Raw genomic sequence first — 20,516 nt, 5'->3', positions numbered from 1 at the left:
TCAATATGAGTTCAACAATAAAAAGCACAACTCATAGGTGTTAAGAATACATCAAATATTAAGCTAAATTGAGATACAATATATTAGCCCACAAATAATTGATCTCATACTATATATATATATATATATATATATATCATCATCAATCAACTAAAAGGTTATATAATGGCAGGATAAATAAGTTTAATACCAAACAAACTAATAACCCCAAGTCAAGAAATTAATGGCAACCTGTAACTTAATATTGATTATAATTAGTTTCGAACGAAAAAACATAAACAAACTAGCAATCAAGTCCCAAACAAAATAGTCTTCACTTGAAGAAGCAACTGCCGCTGCAAAGAGTCCTTGTGAGAGTCATCACTGATCGTCTAATAGCACTGAGTTATCATATTGATGATCGCCGGAATAATTTGCTATTTCAAAAAATTGAACATCGATGTCCATATATATATATATATATATATATATATATATATATATATATATATAAGGACTTGTTTGATTTAGAACAGAGATATTAGAGATTATAATTTCTATCAATGCGAAAAGTTAGATTTAATCATGTCAAATATGGATATACTATACAAAAGAATAATTTAAAATTTATACTAATTTTAGACAATATTAATAATCAAACAAGACTTAGATATAATATCAAATTAAAGAGAAGCATTAACCTGATCATCAGAATGAACTTGATCAAGCTATATTATTTTATTGGACTGCAAAATAATAAAAATTTGCAATAGGTAATTAACTTCTATCACTAAACATGAAACAAAGGTCTATCGATAATCCTCTTTAATTAGTGAATGCCTTGATAAGACTTTTGCTTCCTAAAGATTGATAATAATGTCCAGATATTTTCTTCGAAAAGTCAAACAAAATTTGATTTTTTATTCCTCTTTTGATATAAAATTAAAATTATGATTGTTGTAGAAAAATAATTTTTTAAATAAGTGTGATGAAAAAATCTTTTCAAACAATACGTTTTCTAGTAACTAAATACAATAACATAATTTTATAGAAAATAATTTGTTATAAAATAACTTTCCCCATACCATAGACACATAAATATTAGTAAATAATACATATCAATTAAACTTTTTTTTGATGTTCCTGAAGGTGCTAGAGATTTGGGTACGGGTAAGATCCGACACACTCATCACCTTAAGAATCTCCTTAGAATAAACATCCTACATGTTTCATAAAAATGTAAAGTTAATTTAGAACTATAATATATTCAAATCGAGCCGAGGTACATGTAAATACAACAATCACTCTGCCTTAATTTGAAATAAATTGACGTTAGTTATAAGTATAAATATTTCATTGTTCATATCGTTCCATGTAAATGAATTGTCAAGAACTTTAATAATAGCAAACTTACTCCCTTCACCAGTTGTTGTATAGCTTCCATGAATTTAGCATGAAGATCATCAGTCCATGTTGTGCAAGGTCTTTCGCCTTATAGCTTGATTAATAACACTTGTTTGGTGTGTTTCTTCATGAATCTCTTTCGAGCTTTTTTTACTTCTCATCCTCTCTCTGTTTTGTTCTTCATTATATCCAACAATATTATTGTTGAAAATATCATCAACATTCATTTGATATGTATTTTTTTTTTATTCTTCTCTCGCTTTGTAGTGCCTCGAGACTCCTGGACGTCACACGGTGCTTAGAACCACAAGTGATCCCAAGCTAACCCTTGTTGATACAAGTCTATGTGTGTATCAAGAAATTCCAACCAACACAAGAACAACAAGTTGCTAGTGAATCGAAATAGGCCTCACACGGCTTCACTAGACTTTGAGTTTGTGTTTTGAACAAGAAAATGAGATGAATAACAAGGCAACAATGCTAGTGAATCAAAAGAGCCCCACACGACTTACTAGACTTTTAGATTCAACAATACACTGTTAACAGGATTACAAAAGAGATAGAAACTTGACATATATTATTCAAAGATCTAAGACCCCTAACAATGAGAAAGGACTCTAAGACTAGTGAATATCAACACCAAGTTCTTACTTGGATCAAGAGGAACTCAAAGAACCCCAAGATCCTAGTTTCTAGCCAAGATACAACACAAGGATCACTCTCCTTGTGAAGTTTGGTTTTGGGGCTTCTCAAGTGAAGAGAGAAGTTTACAAAAATTACAATGTAGTTGTTGTCTTAAATATTATGAATGAAATAAGGCCAAAATAACCCTAATGTTGTCTATTTATATTACACCGTAAATGACATATAAAATGATCATTTAACTCTTGCCATGGGGTGGCCTTGGAGTGTAAGTTTATTACACTTCAAGTCTTCTCTTCACACTTAAAAATATTTAAACCATTTGGTGGATTAAGTACCAACTCACACACGACCATTTGCATGAACAAGGCTTGGAGTCGTTGCAACTCACATGCTTGGCTTCGTGTGAAAGGTCTCGAGCTAGGAATTCCCGTATCATCCTCTCTATCTTGAAGAGAATTTGTCCTCAAATTTGGATCATTGCCATCCTCCATCATTTCCACCCGAGAGAGGTCGCACACGTTGAAAATATTGTGCACTTGATATTTCGAGGGTAGATCAATCTTGTAGGCATTGTCGTTGATCCTTATAATACTTGGAATGGGCCATCACCCTGCGACATCAACTTAGCATTCCTTTGAGACGAGAATCTATCCTTTCTTAGGTGCACCCACACCCAATCTCCCGGTTCAAAAATGAGATTTCTTCTTCCTTTGTTGTCTCTCCTTGCAACTTCTTGATTTTTCTTCTCCAACCGCGACCTTACCTTCTCATATAACTTCTTTATGGCCTCATACCATTTGCTTCTATCTAAGCTTATCACAGGATCACTTGGCAAAGGGGTTAAATCTAAAGGAGTGAGGGGATTGATGCCATATACACACTCAAAGGGTGTCATCCCCGTGCTTGAGTGTATAAAACAATAATAAGCAAACTCAATCAATGGTAAGTGCTCCTCCGAAGAAGTCATTTTTTCCTTAACCATGGATCGTAGCATAGACCCTAAGGTCCTATTTACTACTTTCGTTTGGCCATCGGTTTGTGGGTGGCATAAAGTCAAAAACAATAACTTGGTACCGAGCCTACCCCACAAGGATTTCCAAAAGTGGCTTAGGAATTTAGAATCCCAATCACTCACTATGGTCCTCATAACACCATGAAGTTTTACAACATTATCAACAAACAAAAAGGCTATACTAGGCGCATCATCACATTTGGAACAAGGAATAAAGTGAGCCATCTTGGAAAATCGATCCACTACGACAAAAATACTATCCCGCCTCCTTCTAGTCCTCGACAATCCCAACACGAAGTTCATTGATATGTCAAGCCAAGCACGCAAAATGGGTGGACAATGGGGTGTACAACCCGTGGGGTTGGAGCCGTGACTTGGCTCCTTTGCACTCAACACATTGGCCGCAAATTCGGGCCACATCTTTGTGCATTCTAGGACAATAAAATTGTTCTTCCAAAATTCCGAGGGTCTTCTCGACCCCAAAATAGCCCATTAGATCGGCATAGTGTGCTTTCCTCATAAATAATTCTCTCCACGAACTTGAGGGAACACACAATCGTCTACCCTTAAACAAGTATCCATCAAATTTGGTATAGGGATGGGAAACCCTATCTGTAGCCCACCTATCCCTATCTAACTCTTCACTTTCCATATATATAGGAGCGAAGTGAGGGTCCTCAAGATATAAAGACTTGAGGCTTTCAAACCCCACTAACTTAGATGACAAAGTAGACACAAGCACATATTTTTGGGATAAAGCATCGGCAACCACATTGTCTTTACCCTTCTTGTAATGAATAACATAATGGAAAGTTTTGAGAAATTCAATCCATTTGGCATGCCACCGGTTAAGCTTGTCTTGTGCCCTTAGGATTCATGATCCGTTTGGATTATGAATTCTTTAGGCCACAAATAATGTTGCCAAGTGGACAAGGCTCTAATAAAGGCATACAACTCTAAATCGTACGTAGAGTAGTTTAGAGTTTCTCCTTTGAGCTTTTCGCTAAAGTAGGTAATAGGCTTCAATTCTTGCATTAAAACCGGGCCTATGCCAATATTGCTAGCATCACATTCGACCTTTAAAGTCTTGTTAAAATTCGGCAATTGTAGCAAAGGGGGCGAGATGAGCATAACTTTCAAGTCCTCGAAGGACTTAGCTTGTTCATCTCCCTACCTGAAAGGCCGATCTTTTTTAATCACTTCGGTCAAAGGGGCGATAATAGTGCTAAATCCTTTGACAAAACGTCTATAAAAACTAGCCAACCCATGGAAGCTTCTCACTTCACCTACGGTTTTGGGAGTTGGCCAATTTTTAATGGCGTTAATCTTAGATTCATCCACTTCGACCCCTCTTTAGCTAACAACAAACCCAAGAAATACAACCTCAGGGACACCAAAAGAACACTTTTTTAGATTAGCATATAACTTCTCATTTTGAAGGACATCAAACACACATTATAAATGCTTTACATGCTTATCCAAGGACTTACTATACACCAACACATCATCAAAGTAAGCAACAATAAACTTTCTAATAAATAGCTTCATCACATGATTCATTAGCCTCATGAAAGTACTTGGAGCATTTGTTAGGCCGAATGGCATAACCATTCATTCATAGAGATCGAATTTGGTCTTGAAAGCGGTTTTCCATTCATCACCCGATTGCATATAGATTAGGCGATAGCCACTCCTCAAATTAATTTTAGAAAACAAACACGAACCACTCAATTCATCAAGCATATCATCTAGCCTAGGAATACGGTAATGATATTTTACCGCTATTTTATTGATGGCTTGGCAATCAACGCACACAAGCCAAGTCTCATCTTTCTTGGGAACTAGTAGCACCGGGACCGCACAAGGGCTCATACTCTCCTTGATATACCTTTTGTTGAGAAGTTCCTTAACTTGGCATTGCAATTTCTTGGTATCGGTCAGATTGCTTCTATAAGTCGATTTGTTGGGCAACTATGAGCCCGGCATAAAATTAATTTAGTGCTCAATACCCTGAAGTGGAGGCAATTATTTCGGCAATTCCTTTGGGAAGACATCCTCGTAATCCTGTAAAACATAATAAATAGGAGGAGAAATGGAAACGTTAGCGGGGTTAGTATTAAAACAATGATCCAAGAGGAGCATCAGAATGTCCTCGTCGTGATCCATAAATAGTTCCTTCCTTCTAGCCATCATCACCATGCTCTCGTTCCCCTTAGAATTTAGGGACCCCTTGGCCTCCCCTACTTTCTCTCTCTCGAATTTCCCTCTTTTCCCCACACTCTCGACCTTATTTCTATTTTTTCTCAATTCTCTCATGTTTTGGTGTAATTCATTCAATTAGAAAGGCAATAATATATGAAGAGCAACCTTTCGGCCATCCTTCTAAAGTGTATACGGATTGGACATTCCACCGTGTTTGGTCGACCTATTGTATTATCAAGGTCTTCCTAACAACAAGTGATAAGCTTGTATTGGTATCACGTCATAAAACACCTCGTCATGGTAGTTGGCTACCTTAAAATGTATCACACATTGCCTTGTGACCTTTAACTCACCACATTCATTCAACCATTATAACTTGTAAGGACTAGTGTGAGGTGTAGTCGATAATTATAAAAAGTTCACCATTGTAACACTAATCACATTCATACAACTTCTACTATCTATCACCATAGTGCACACACTTTCCTTCACAAGACATTTACTATGGAATAGATTCTCTCATTATCTAGGATCATCTATCACCTTACTAATCATGGCACGTCTTACTATAAAGTTTGGAACCACGGACTCCCTTTCTTATGGATAAGCATCCTCATAATCATCATCATTATCATGTGGATCCCCCTCAGCCATCTCTCCATCTTGAGGCTTGACCTCACTTTCATCAGCCTCAATACCCACTTCTCCACCAAGGAAATACAATCTACCTTCCCTTAGGATTACATTGCGTTGGTTAGGGAATTTATTGGCTTTATGCCCCCAACCTTGGCACATGAAGGATTGGAACCCTTGAGGGTTAGGATACTTGTGAGCTTTTTACCTCAGAGATTTTTTTTGGACTGTTTTAGACTGGGGAAGCCTAGTAGTGATGGGTTGGTCCTTGTTTTTGGGCCAACTCAAAGAGGATTGAACCATATCTTTACCCCTCGGCCAACCCGAGGTTAATTGTCTCTTTGCTTTGAATGACGACCTCTCTTTAAGTTTCCTTTCAATCTCAAGAGCCACTTGGAAAATGCCTTTAACGGTATCAAACTTGTGAAGTATCAAATGAGTGGAGATCTCTTTGTTCAACCCACACTTGAACCGAATGATGTCATGACTAATTTGTTCTCCACGATGATCAAGCTTCAGCATGAGTTGTTGAAACTCATCATAATATTCCATCATACTTTGATTCCCTTGCCGCACGTTGTACAATCTATCAAACAACTTATGTCGATAACTCTCGAGAAGGTACCGTTGTGTCATTAGGTACCTCAACCAAAACCAAGGTGGTGGTTGTCTGTAATACGCCGTAAATTCCCAACTCAGTTTAGTCTTCAGTACACGAGAATCCCTAAGTAGAATTATTATTCTAAGTGGAATTTCCTAGATTTAGACCCACCATCTTGTAGGGAATTCAGTCAGCTTTCAAATAATATAAAATTTGCTTAGATCCAGTAACCTGGTAAGAAGTTATGGCTATTTTAAGTTCCTGTCGTAAAACACCGTCCTTTCAGTTAGTAGCGCGTCACGCCATAGGTCCAAATGACAATTATCAATTTCCAGTGTGAATCTGCGATCTCACCGCGTCATGGAGGGCCTCCAATTCCCAATTGTCCAAATCTAGTAAGGGTACGCAATTATGCCGCGTCGCGCTATCAGCTCAGTTACCAGCTGTCAGTTTCTAGTGACACGACACGATATAGACGCATCGCGTCAGGGCCCCAAATAAAAAATTTTGACAAAAAATTAAAGTTTTGTCCAAGGTTAAATTAGTCTTTTTCCATGTATTTAATCCACCCAGATGTGAGATTTAATCTCTAAAAATATATTTAGGTCATTATTAACTTACTTTTCCCCTAGTTTAAGTCATTCTCTCTCAAAGATAGAAAACTCTAGCCTCCAAGTTTCAAGAGCAATATCAAGAATCCCTCCGAGAGTCTTCAAGAACTTCAAGATTTTAGATTCCCAGGTATGTTAGATATTCATTCATGGATCCTTACCTTCCATGGAGCCCAATAATCCCCTTTTCAAAATATAAGACTTTGGATTCCATGCTTTCAATGTTAGAATTGAATTGAATTCATGTTTCATGTTATTGTTGGGTTTTCGTCCATGATTTAATTACAAGTTTTCATGGACTTAATCATTACATGTGTTGAATTGCATGATCTACATGATAAAATCTACGATGTACAAGTTGATTGATGTAGCTGTGATCACCATGTATGTTTACTATTATGTGACCTAAGCATGCTCCCCAAGTGTTTGTCTAAATGCCTAAGTGAATGAAATAGTGTTATTATACCATGATAGCATGTACTCCCCATTCATGTACTAGTCAATGCATCCCAAGTGTTTGTTTAAACGTCTTAATGAGTGATTTATGAACATGTAGCCATAGTCATATTTCCAAAACTTATTCCATGATTTACTTTTAATGTTATCGAGTCCTAAGGGTACTCAATACCCGACAATCTAGCTGTTTACCTAGAGCCTTAGTAATTACAGAATAAACTTTGTAGTATCACGAATAGCAGAACTCAATCAGTTACCAAACTCATCTAACTCAGTCCAGTCCAGTCCAGTCTAATCAGTCAGTGTCATTCAGTTGGGAGTAGGAAGTAGCACCGAACGAGTGTAAAGGTGACGAATTCTCTTATCAGGAAGGCAGAGTCATTAGTAGCAGTCTCACACTACAGAACTACGTAGCCAATATAAGATATGAGGAGTCACCCATAAGATTAAGGCTTAGCTACCTCTCAGGGGTTACCCGTCAGATTAGGCTAAACTTCCTGTTCATGGTCACCCATCAGATAGGCTTGACCACAACATTGTCTTTACCCATGGCACAGTACTGACACCCTTCCAACTGGGGTTACAGGTTAGACCCCACTCAGTTTACTCAAGGGTATATCGGTTAAGTAAGAACTCCCACAGTTTCAATTTCAGTCTCAGTCTTCAGAATAGAACTTAGTTTAGTTCTATAGAATTAGGACTTTCAGATACAGTCACTCAGTTATCAATAATTCAGATTATCAGTAATCTCAGATTATTATTATATTCAGTTATCAGTTATCCTATTCAGTTCCAGTATACTCAGTTACAGTATGCACAGTATATTCAATAGTTATAGATTCTCCATGTATGCTAATCCAGCTCTTGTATATCATTCAGTTAGTTATTATTCATGCATATAAACCATGCATTTAGCCTTACCTCATTTTAGCATACCAGTGCATTCCCACGTACTGATCGCATACTCATTTCTTATGCTATGATGTTTTATATCATAGATTCGGATGCTCAGGTTCCTGACCACACATAGCCATTTTCAGTTATCAGTAGTAGTTATAGTAGTGAATCCTCATATTTTGAAGATGTTAGATTACTTCAGTACATTCATTAGCTCATTATTTCAGTAGTTGGAGTTAGTTGGGGACTTGTCATATCAACTCCATATTCAGACAGTTAGAGGCTTTTTAGACTAGAATATTTCAGATAATTGTTCAGTATTGCAGTATTTTATTCAGTTTTAATTATAGTATTTGAACCTTATGGAATTTCAGTCCATCTTCCATATTATTACAGTATTTTTATTTAATGCTCACAGTAGGTACCAGTCATGGGTTAGCTTATGGTCCTTCGGGGTTATAAGCACCATGTAGCGTTCGGGGTATAGACACGCAGCGTTACAAACTTGGTATCAGTGCCTAAGGTTCAACAGAGTCCTAGGGAGTCTGAAAGCTACATCAAGTAGAGTCTTGTGCATGGGTATGTAGCGCGCCACACTTATGGACTGGAGGCTATGAGATGTTTTAGGAAAATTTTTCCTTCTTTCAGTATTCATGTCGTGCGAGTGAGCATGAGCTCAAGTTAAACTCTTAGTTTAATCCACTTCTTCCTTTTTTTTGCAGAACATGTCTCCCAAAATGACTAACGAAAAAAGAACCAGAAACCAGTAAGCCCCTCAACCCGTTCAGGCAGATCCCCTGGACGAACATGTCTCTCATGCAGAGTTCAAAGCTGCATTCACTATCCTACCCAATTCAGTAAAAGCTTAAAATAAATGGCCAGCTACTGTTCAGGCCAACTTAGTGGCCAATACTGCTGCAACTAAGATTCGGGACTTCACCCGAATAAATCCTCCCCTATTCTCAGGTTCTATTTCAGAAGAGAATCCACAGAAGTTCCTCGATTAGGTTTAGAAAGTCACAAATATCAAGGGAGTGACTTCCAGTGAGAGTGTTGAGTTAGCTTCCTATCAGCTACAAGATGTATCCCATATGTGGTTTAAGCAGTGGAAGATAGATAGGGGCATAGATGCAGGTCCCGTAGAGTGGGAAGAGTTTGCTATTGCTTTTCTAGATAGATTCTTTCCCTTAGAGTTGAGATAGGCCAAAGTGTTAGAATTTATGAATCTCAAGCAGGGTAACATGAGAGTGAAAGAGTATTCCCTTAAGTTTACTCAATTAGCCAGATATTCTCCTCATGTGGTAGCGGACAATAGGTCCAGTATGAGTAAGTTTGTGTCTGAAGTGTCAGAGAGTGTAGTTAATGAGTGCAAAACTGCAATGTTAATTAAGGAGATGGATATATCTAGACTAATGGTCCATGCTCAACAGATTGAAGAGCAGAAGGCTAAAGAAAAAGAGAGGAAAAATAAGAGAGCTAGAACAGGTAGTTTCAATTTTAATCAGCCTAAGTCAGATGGCGGTAACTGTTCCTAATTTTGCCCAAAGTTGTTAGTCCCAACTCTATCCTCAGCTAGTGTACCAATGACCCAGGATAGCATAAACAATAGTCGTACTAATTTATTTTGTGGAGAGTGTGGTAAAAACTATCAGAGAGAGTGTAAGGTTGACAATAATATTTGTTATAGATGTGAGAAACTGAGCTATAGGCTCAGGGAGTGTCGAGTAGATGCTCAAAGAGGTAGGGATAAGCGCTACCAGGTCAGTCTTATCAGTCACCAGTTCAGTTCAGTCGCCCGAATCAGCAGGGCTTTCCTTCCAGTGCCACCCACGATCAGTGTCTAAATAAATTTTATGCACTTTAGTCCCAACAGGATTAGGAAAGTCCTCCTGATATGGTCACTGGTAATTTAAAAATATCCCAGTTATATTTTTATGCCTTATTAGATCCATGAGCTTCTCTATCTTTTGTAATTTCTTACATAGCAGTCCATTCTAAGGTTAAACCCTGAAACAGTAGTAGGGTTATTGATTTAGTGACCCACAGACTTAGAACGATAACTTTAAGCTAAGAGACAGATAGCAGTATAGTACATAGTAGAAAACCATGCATGCTTACAGTTCCTAGTATAAGGAGTTCTAGTTCACTCTGTAGTACGAATCAGGTTCCATAAGTTCAGAAATTCCAAACTCAGGTCATGCAGTTCATGACGCATGTAGTCATGTTTCCCAGTATGCTCAGTTCTCATGACTCATGTTACACTCTTAATGGTCTGTGAAGTTCAGTTTATATCATGTGTTCCTCAGGCCTAAGTAGTGTGTCGAAGTCATTCAATCTTAATTCAGTTAGCTGATGTCTCGTACATCATCATAGTCTTCCTTAAACCAACTTAGTGCCATATTCAGTACCGTTGCAAACTTATTATCAGTTACCATCTCATATCATTCTCATGCCATTCATGTATTTTATAAATCAGTCTTAGCCATGTAATCATGCATCAGATATGCATGTTCAGTATGTAAGTTCAGTCTATCAGACCAGTCATGTAATCATGCTTCAGTTGTTCATGTCTAGTTCAGTATGTAAAATCAGTCTGTCAGTATTCTCTCAGAACGGATGTTCCCAAGGGGGAGATATTATAATACCCTGCAATTTCCCAGCTCAATTTAGTCTTCAATACATCAGAATCCCTAGGTAGAATTTTTGTTCTAGGCAAAATTTCCTAGTTTTAGACCCACCATCTTGTAGGAAATTCAGTCAGCTTTCCAATGACATAAAATTTACTCAGATCCAATAACCGAGTAAGAAGTTATGGCTATTTTAAGTTCCAGTCATAAAACACCATCATTTCAGTCAGTAGCGCATTGCGCAATAGGTCCAAATAATAATTATCAATTTCTAGTGTGACTCCGCGATCTTACCGCATCGCGGATGGCCTTCAATTCCCAATTGTCGAAATCCAGTAAGGGTCTGCAATTACGCCGCATTGCGTCGTCAGTCCAGTTCCTAGATGTCAGTTTCCAGTGATATGACATGATATAGCCGCATCGCACCAGGGGCCCAAATAAAAAATTTTGAAAAAAAATTAAAGTTTTGTCCAAGGTTAAATTAGTCTTTTCCCATGTATTTAATTCAACCAGATGTGGGATTTAATCCTTAAAAACGTATTTAGGTCATTATTAACTCACTTTTTCCCCAATTTAAGACATTCTCTCTTAAAGATAGAAAACCCTAACATCCAAGTTTCAAGAGCAATCTCAAGAATCCCTTCGAGAGTCTTCAATAACTTCAAGAATTTAGATTCCTAGATATGTTAGATGTTCATTCATGGATCCTTACCTTTCATGGAGCCCAAGAATCCCCTTTTCAAAATATAAGACTTTGGATTCTATGCTTTCAAAGTTTGAATTGAATTGAATTCATGTTTCATGTTATTGGTGGGTTTTCGTCTATGATTTAAATACAAGTTTTCATGGACTTAATCATTATATGTGTTGAATTGCATGATATTCATGATAAACTCTACAATGTACAAGTTGATTGATGTAGCTATGATCACCATGTGTGTTTACTATTATGTTACCTAAGCATACTCCCCAAGTGTTTGTCTAAATGCCTAAGTGAATAAAATAGTGTCATTATACCATGATAGCATGTACTCCCCATTCATGTACTAGTCAATGCATCCCAAGTGTTTGTTTAAACGTCTTAATGAGTGAGTTATGAACATGTAGCCATAGTCATGTTTCCAAAATTTGTGCCATGATTTACTTTTAATGTTATAGAGTCCTGGGGGTACTCAATACCCGATAATCTAGCTATTTACCTATAGCCTTAGTAATTACAGAATAAACTCTGTAGTATCATGAATAGCAGAACTCAGTCAGTTACCAAACTCATCTAACTCAGTCCAGTCCAGTCCAGTCTAATCAGTCAGTGTTATTTAGTTGGGAGTAGAAACTAGCACTGAGTGAGTGTAGAGGTGATGACTTCTCCCATCAGGCAGGCAGAGTCATTAGTAGCAGTCTTATACTACAAAACTACATAACCAGCATAGGATGTGAGGAATCACCCATCAGATTAAGGCTTGGCTACCTCCAGGGGTCACCCGTCAGATTAGGCTTGACTTCCTGTTTAGGGTCACCCGTCAGATAGGTTTAACCACAACAGTGTCTTTACCCATAGCATGGTACTGAAACCCTTCCAACTAGGGTTACAAGTTAGACCCCACTCAGTTTACTCAGGGGCATGTTAGTTAAGTGAGAACTCCCACAGTTTTAATTTTAGTCTCAGTCTTCAGAATAGAACTCAGTTCAGTTCTACATAATCGGGACTGTCAGATACAATCACTCATTTATCAGTAATTCACATTATCAGTAATCTCAGATTATTAATATATTCAGTTATCAGTTATCAGATTCAGTTCCAGTATGCATAGTATGTTCAATAGTTACAGATCCTCCATGTATGCTAATTCAGCTCTTGCATATCATTTAGTTAGTTATTGTTCATTCATATAAACCCATACATTCTGCCTTACCTCATTTAACGAACTAGTACATTCATACGTACTGATCCCATACTCGTTTCTTACGCTATGATATTTCATATCATAGGTTCGAATGCTTAGGTTCCTGACCTCACATAGCCAGTTCTGGTTATCAACAACAGTTATAGTAGTGAGTCCTCATACTCCGAGGATATTAGATTTCTTCTGTACATTTAATAGTTTATTATTTCAATAGTTGGAGTTAGTTGGGGACTTGTCCCATCAACTCCATATTCAGACAGTTAGAGGCTTTTCAAACTAGAATATTTCAGATAGTTGTTCAATATTTCAGTATTTTATTCAGTTTTGATTATAGTATTTTGAACCTTATGGTATTTCAGTCCATCTTCTGCATTATTATAGTATTTTTATTTAGTGCTCACAGTAGGTACCAGTCATGGGTTAGATTGTGGTTATTCAGGGTCATAAGCATCGTATAACATCTGGGGTACAGACTCGAGGCGTTACATTGTCCATCAATCAACTCATTACCAAACCATTTGACGTATTCCTACCATCTGTTAGCATAACCTTCAAAGTGAGCTATGGCGTAACAACTTTTCTTCTCCTCTAAGATATCATTCACTTAAAATACTTTATCACACGTCGACTCCCAAGCAAGATACACCTCGGGGTCACTTTCACCCTGAAAGATAAGTAGGCTCAATTTGATGGTATTGATGTCTACGTCTCTCTCTTAGTATTGGTTTCCTATTTTTCCATACCCTCGATATCTTCTTGGATCCACACATCCCTTTCTCATCTCCTTCTCCCTCATGTAAGTATCGTTAAGGGCTCTATACCCTTCATAATCCTCTCTACCATATTCCTCAAAATGAAAGGGATGGTTTTGGACGTTTGGAACTTGATTTGGAGGGATGGGATTTTATGGTGGTGGTGGTCTTTGGTTTAGTGGAGCTCGAAATGGAGGTTTAGATTTAGTGGAGGTATTGGACGTCCAAGTCCCTCTTGTGGAACTTGAGGAGTTTGGGAATGGATTGGTCTATTAGATTCTCGGGTTAGGGGGTTATGGGTGGTTTGGCTTGCGACATTTAGTGGAGTTAGTGAATGATTTGGAAATTGTGGCCATGTTTTGGGAGTAACGGTGGCGAAGGAATTTCTATCATGTCCACTTGACGAAACGTGTCAAGGAGTAGAAGGGTGAGAGTTCCTTTGAGTCTCCACTTGTTCTAACCTCCCACTAATAGTCTTTACTTCTTCCCTTATGGCTCCCACTTCCGTACTCAACCTTCCAAGAGTTCGGGTCATAGCCTCAAGAGTGACCCTCATATTTTCCACTTCATTAGAATCCACGGTTTGAGATATGGTTCCTTCCATTGTCAAGGTATCACCTACATAAGCAACAAATAAGTTTTTTTAAAACCTCTCCTCATCCATACTCTCTCGAATCACTCACACTCGAGCTCCACAAGTGTTGTAGATTGGCTAGTAACCCATAAATCCTTAAGGTTTGAGTATGCTCTTGTCCGGAGTGGATTCTTGTTTGAAACTCAAAGAATTCCCGTCGTACTAGAGTCAAGGAGTTACAACGTATTCGAATGAAAAAAGCACACAAACAAACGATGACACGAATACAAGGCTTCAAAGGACTAATTGACAACCTAGTAGGAATGTACTAGCTTGCTAATTAGTTATCGAGTCAATTAGAATAAACTAAAAATCAATAATTAAAAACTAGAATATCTAAATTGATCTTAATTAATAACGTGAACAATGATTAAGGTGACATGGCAGCATGGTATTGGCGATGGGTCCATACATTTTATTCATCAACTTGAAGCCTTAATCTTCACAGTTTTTATAATGGATGACTTTGCTTTTGGAGGGGAAGTAAAGTCTTATAACTTTTTAAAATTTTTCCAACTCAAAAGGTAAGGCTTGACTTTACTAGTTCCATAAGACAAGGCTCCTTGTTCTAAGGAAAAATGGTTGTTAAATCAAGGAAGTGATGTTGGCAAGTCTTCTCACAAACAACTTTACAACTTTGTCTTGCAATCTTTTTAGATCTATTTTATTCTTTATAGTGGTCAAGACATGAGATGAGGAGAAGACCAAGATGAACACCACAATAATACTTCAAGAACACAACCACAATTTACCAACAACAGCCCACTTTAAACGTCAAGAAACAACAACACACAACTTGAAGTACTTCAAGTTCATCATACTACTACTTAAAGTCCACAATAGCAATGTCAATATATTAAGCTCAACTTAGCTTTAGACACCTTTTGTGTTGATGAGAAAGAAATCAACATAAGAAACAAACTAGACAAATAAAATTATTGTAGATCTAACAACCATTTTTTGGCCAAAATGTTCAAGAACACACTTTTGGTAACAGCTTCCCAAGAATGATTTTGTAAGAAAAAAAACCAAGCCTTGAGCTTGGATACCAAATGATACTAACTATGTGTGTATCAAGAGATTACAATCAATACAAGAACAACAAGATGAACAACAATTTGCTAGTGAATCGAAATAGGCCTCACACAGCTTTACTAGACTTTGAGTTTGTGTTTTGAACAAGAAAATGAGATGAATAACAAGGCAACAATACTAGTGAATTGAAAGATCCCCACACGGCTTCACTAGACTTTTAGATTCAACAACACAATGTCAATAAGATTACAAAAGAGATAGAAACTTGACATACAATATTCAAGGATCTAAGAACCCTAAAATGAGAAAGGACCCTAAGACTAGTGAAATCAACAAGTTCTTACTTAGACCAAGAGGAACTCAAAGAACCCCAAGATCCTAGTTTCTAGCCAAAATACAACACAAGGATCACTCTTCTTGTGAATTTCGGTTTGCAGCTTCTCAAGTGAAGAGAGAAGTTCACAAAAATTACAATGTAGTTGTTGTCTTCAATATTATGAATGAACTAAGGCCAAAATAACCCTAATGTTGTTTATTTATATTACACCATAAATGAAAGATAAAATAACCATTTAAGCCTTGCCATGGGGTGGACTTGGAGTGTAAGTTTACTACACATCAAGGCTCCTCTTCACACTTAAAAATATTTAAACCATTTAGTGGATCAAGTACCAACTCACACACAGCCATTTGCATGAACAAGGCTTGGAGTTATTGCAACTAAAGTGCTTGGCTTCGTGTGAAAGGTCTCGAGCTAGGGATTCCCGTATCATTTGTACTGGCATATTGTTTGAGCAACTGATTTAAATACATAAAACTTAAAGTAATAAGCGAAAGAAATGTCTTTAGTGTACATGTTCAAAATAAACTATTAAAACGATTACAACTCTGGTTATACACAATAAAACTGAAATCAAATACATCAACTCTACTGACTATTTATGAAGCCTCTACTAATACTGACTATAGGTAGCCGATACATGACCCCCAGCTATCTCTAATCAATATGACTGAATAATGAAAACAAGATGCTACTCGAACTATGATTGACTCAAGCCCTTGAATAAAAAGGCCTCATCATCTACTAACTAAAAACTGCACATTGTCTGATTATGATGTGTGGGCTACAACTGGTACCTACATTATGAAACAATGTAGCACATAGACATATATGTGGATCAGTATTTTTGGAATGTACTGAGTATGTGGGGGTGAATGCATAAGTAAAACTATAACTGAATGTATAAATATATTTTTCAACCAATGCATGCTAAGTGTAGATGACTCACCTTGGGCTTGAATAAAGCAAAGACTGTAAATAATAAACATAAATAATGAAGCATAAGAATAACTTTATGAGCCATAACACTTGGTTCTAAAAGTTTTACGTTTACTTTTTCTTTTGAAAGGTTCTTCTAACCGACATAAACCCTATGAGCTATCATGGAGTCCAATGTATTACCCACATTGGGAGAGCTATTCTACCCTTGCCATTGAAATAGAACCTAAGTTAGAGTGATCACTATACTGAATCCACTATGGGAATTAAAACCTATGGTGACACGTAGTTCTGGGGCATGTGACCTTAGATGGATACCCAACTCGGTGCTAAATATTACTCCCATATTACTTGTATGCTTACACTATAGGAAATCCACCTTAAAATAGCATTAGAGTTTATATAATGAAAAACTAGTTATGCTTCTCTTTACTTTAAATCATAAACAGTATGAATAATGTGGATTTCATAATCTTAGCTTGGGATCAAAAGATCTATCTTTGCTTTTAAAGCACTTATCAAAACTTGTCAATAAAACTTGAGATCATAATCTCCTTATAAACTCATCACTTGTACTTAGAATTCAAAATATCAAATTTTAATTCATCAATAATCATATTTAAAAATCATGCTCAATAATCATCCTAAAAGTTTTCAACAATCTCAATCAAGATAGTGGAATATAACTCATAATATGAATCTCACGATTTCAAATATGGATATATGTAAATCTCTTGCAATTGAAGCCTTAAATAACATGATATTTTCATAAACTAACAACAACAACAACAACAAACCCAGTGTATTCCCACATAGTGAGGTCTAGGGAGGGTAAGATGTACGCAGTCCATACCACTACCTCTGGAGAAGTAGCAAGGCTATTTTCGATAGACCCCCGGCTCAAGATTTTCATAAACTAAAATAATAAGAATTGGGTATGAACCCTAACTACAATTCATGCAAAATTCAGCTTAAAATTCAGTTTTGGGCACACGGGTGAAAGAAAATCCTTGTTCATAACCCCACATACCTTGACTGGATGAATCCTTGGAGAGAACTTTGAATTTGGAACTCAACTCCTTGATTCTTGAGAGATAACACTTGAATTTTATTTTTGGAAATATGGGAAGGGTTTTGGAGTCATATACTGATAGATTAGGGTTAAGAGAGTGGAGTTAACGTGTTTAAAACTTCTTTAATTTATTTTGGAGTGATTAGGGACGGTTTAAGGATGTGAAAGGATTTCAACACCCTTGATTTAAGTCAAAACGAAGCGTTTTTGGCACTAGGCAATGACCTAGGTTACGCCCAGTCAATCGCCCAAGCCAAGGTGGACGATGCCTTGCCAATCGCCTAGCTCTGGGCTGCGCGACGTATGGCTAATCGCCTAGTTGTTCGTTGGGCGGCACCTAGACAATCGCACACCCATTCCAGTAGCCTTAGACGGTTGTTAGGCGACGCACGCCCCTTTGCATGGCCATAACTTTTCGCTCGGGTATCGGATTAAGGCAAAATTTGTATCGTTAAAGAGCTAATTCGATTATCTACAACTTGATACGTCTTAAGCTGCCAAATTCCACATATACATAAAGTTATACTTGTCCAAAACTGACCCTTGTAGAATCGAATACCAAAATTTGGCTGAATCAAAAACTCTTAGCTCACTTTGCTCTAAGTGACTCTTATGAAAATCTTTCCCACCTCATAAACTCTCTTCACACTAGGTTAATGATCATGAAATATGGATTCAAGTATGAATCACGGGACTAGAGTTTACACACATAGGAATGAAGGTCCGATTTCTAGCTTAAAAATGTACGGGGTGTTACACGCTTTCTCTTTTTCTATTATTTTCCATAATACAAATTGCCTCAAGTATTTCTCAAATTTTTCTGTCAAATGACTTTCTAATAGAAAAATAAGCTCCTTCGATCGAAACCTTCTTTGGTACGAGCTCATTGTGTTCACACATATAATACACACTTATTTTGTGAGATTGTAAATTAGAATAAAATTATATTACATATATGAATTGCAAATTTCATGTATGTTCGTTGAATCTTATTTATTATACTAGTACTTTCCAAGTTTTAATTTATATGATGTAGTTTGTGGGCATAAATTCAAAAAAATATGAAAAGATTTTGAAATATGAGGTTTAAAATAAGTCATAAGTGTTTTGTGTGGTTATAAATCATCTCATTAAGGATGAAAGCAATATTTTGAACTTAAATTATTACTAAATATAGAAATTGATTATTCTTTTTGGAACTGACTAAACAAAAGCATATTATAAAGAGTAGCAATAATATTGCAAAACAAGAGTTCATCGTATACTAAAAGATGGTAATTAACAATTGATAATTTATGTTGCTAAACAATAAAATTCATTACTACTTTCATTAACAATGAATTATAGAAAATACATTTTGCTATAAACTGTTTAACAATAGATTAACAGTGAATCTTATAACTATATTTTATTATATATTAAATAAAATAACCGACTTACGTATGATAGACGTCATAAGTAGAAGAGAAGAATAAATACTTAGTAAAATTATATTCAAGGTCACAACTTGAGCTAAGAGGTAAAAATAAATCATGTTCGATGAATGAACATTGATTATCATCACATTAATTTTTTTCTTTTCACCGGAGAGCATTGACATTGCTACAGAAGCCGCAGCAACCGTGTTAACTGTAACAATACTCTTTTCAAGTCAATAACAAAATTATACACAAAATTGCCACTATGATTAATTTAATTTTCATATACAATTTACTAATAAATTTTCAGGTTATTATATTCTACAAATTTAATTTACGCAATTGCACATATTAATTAACTTACATTATAATTGATTGTGTAATTTTGACAACTATACAATGAAGATCCATTAAAAGGATCAGAAAAACGTAAGACTACTGTAAGAATTGAGCTAATAGATAAAAATAGTATAATAATCTAAAAATCATTAATATATAACTTTGACGATTTAAAAGAATTAAAAATGCATATAGATGAATTATTAGAAAAACAATCTATACAAAAAAAGTAATAGTAAACACAATAGTCCATCATTAATAGTAAATAAGCACAGTGAACAAAAAAGAGGAAAAAGTAGAATAGTTATTGATTAGAGCTATGTTAAGTTACCCGCACTATCCGCACCTCCCTACAATTGGTATCAGAGCTATGTTATTTAAAAAATGTACAAATAGATATGTGTTAATTATGAAAAATGTTAGAAATGTTAACTTAATTGTTAATATTATTAATTACGTTATCTTGTTAACTATGTCGTTATTCATTTATTAAATATGAGAAGACCATTTAAAAATACACAAGCTTTTAGAGAAATTAAAAGAATTTTAACTAGTTACTACTCAGAATATAAGAAGTTAAACAAAACAAAAGAAAACCCCCACAGATTAGCTTACTTAATTACCTTAATATCTTGCAATGAGGCAAAATTAATAATTCATTTAAAATCTAGAAGAATGAGATACGTATCACCTAATTATGATAAAATCAGATTTCAATATCCACCAAAATATTATAAATATTGTACATATGAATAACATAATAAAATCACAAAAATATAAAGAACTAAAACAAATAATATCTGAAAAACGAAGAGAATTAAAAATAAGAAAAGAAAGACTACAATATAACATGATTGTTGGAGTATGCCAAAAATCAATAAAAGCACAAGAAGAAGAAATATCATATTTAGAATCACAAATAGATAATCTAGAATACATATATCAACATGATCTATACACTATCAAGTAGATAAAATGAACAAAGAAGAATTTATAATAGATGAAAAAACATATGA

The sequence above is a fragment of the Capsicum annuum genome, chromosome 9 (genome assembly GCF_002878395.1).
Source record: "Capsicum annuum cultivar UCD-10X-F1 chromosome 9, UCD10Xv1.1, whole genome shotgun sequence".
NCBI lineage: Eukaryota > Viridiplantae > Streptophyta > Magnoliopsida > Solanales > Solanaceae > Capsicum > Capsicum annuum.
Note: the sequence above shows the minus strand (reverse complement) of the source record.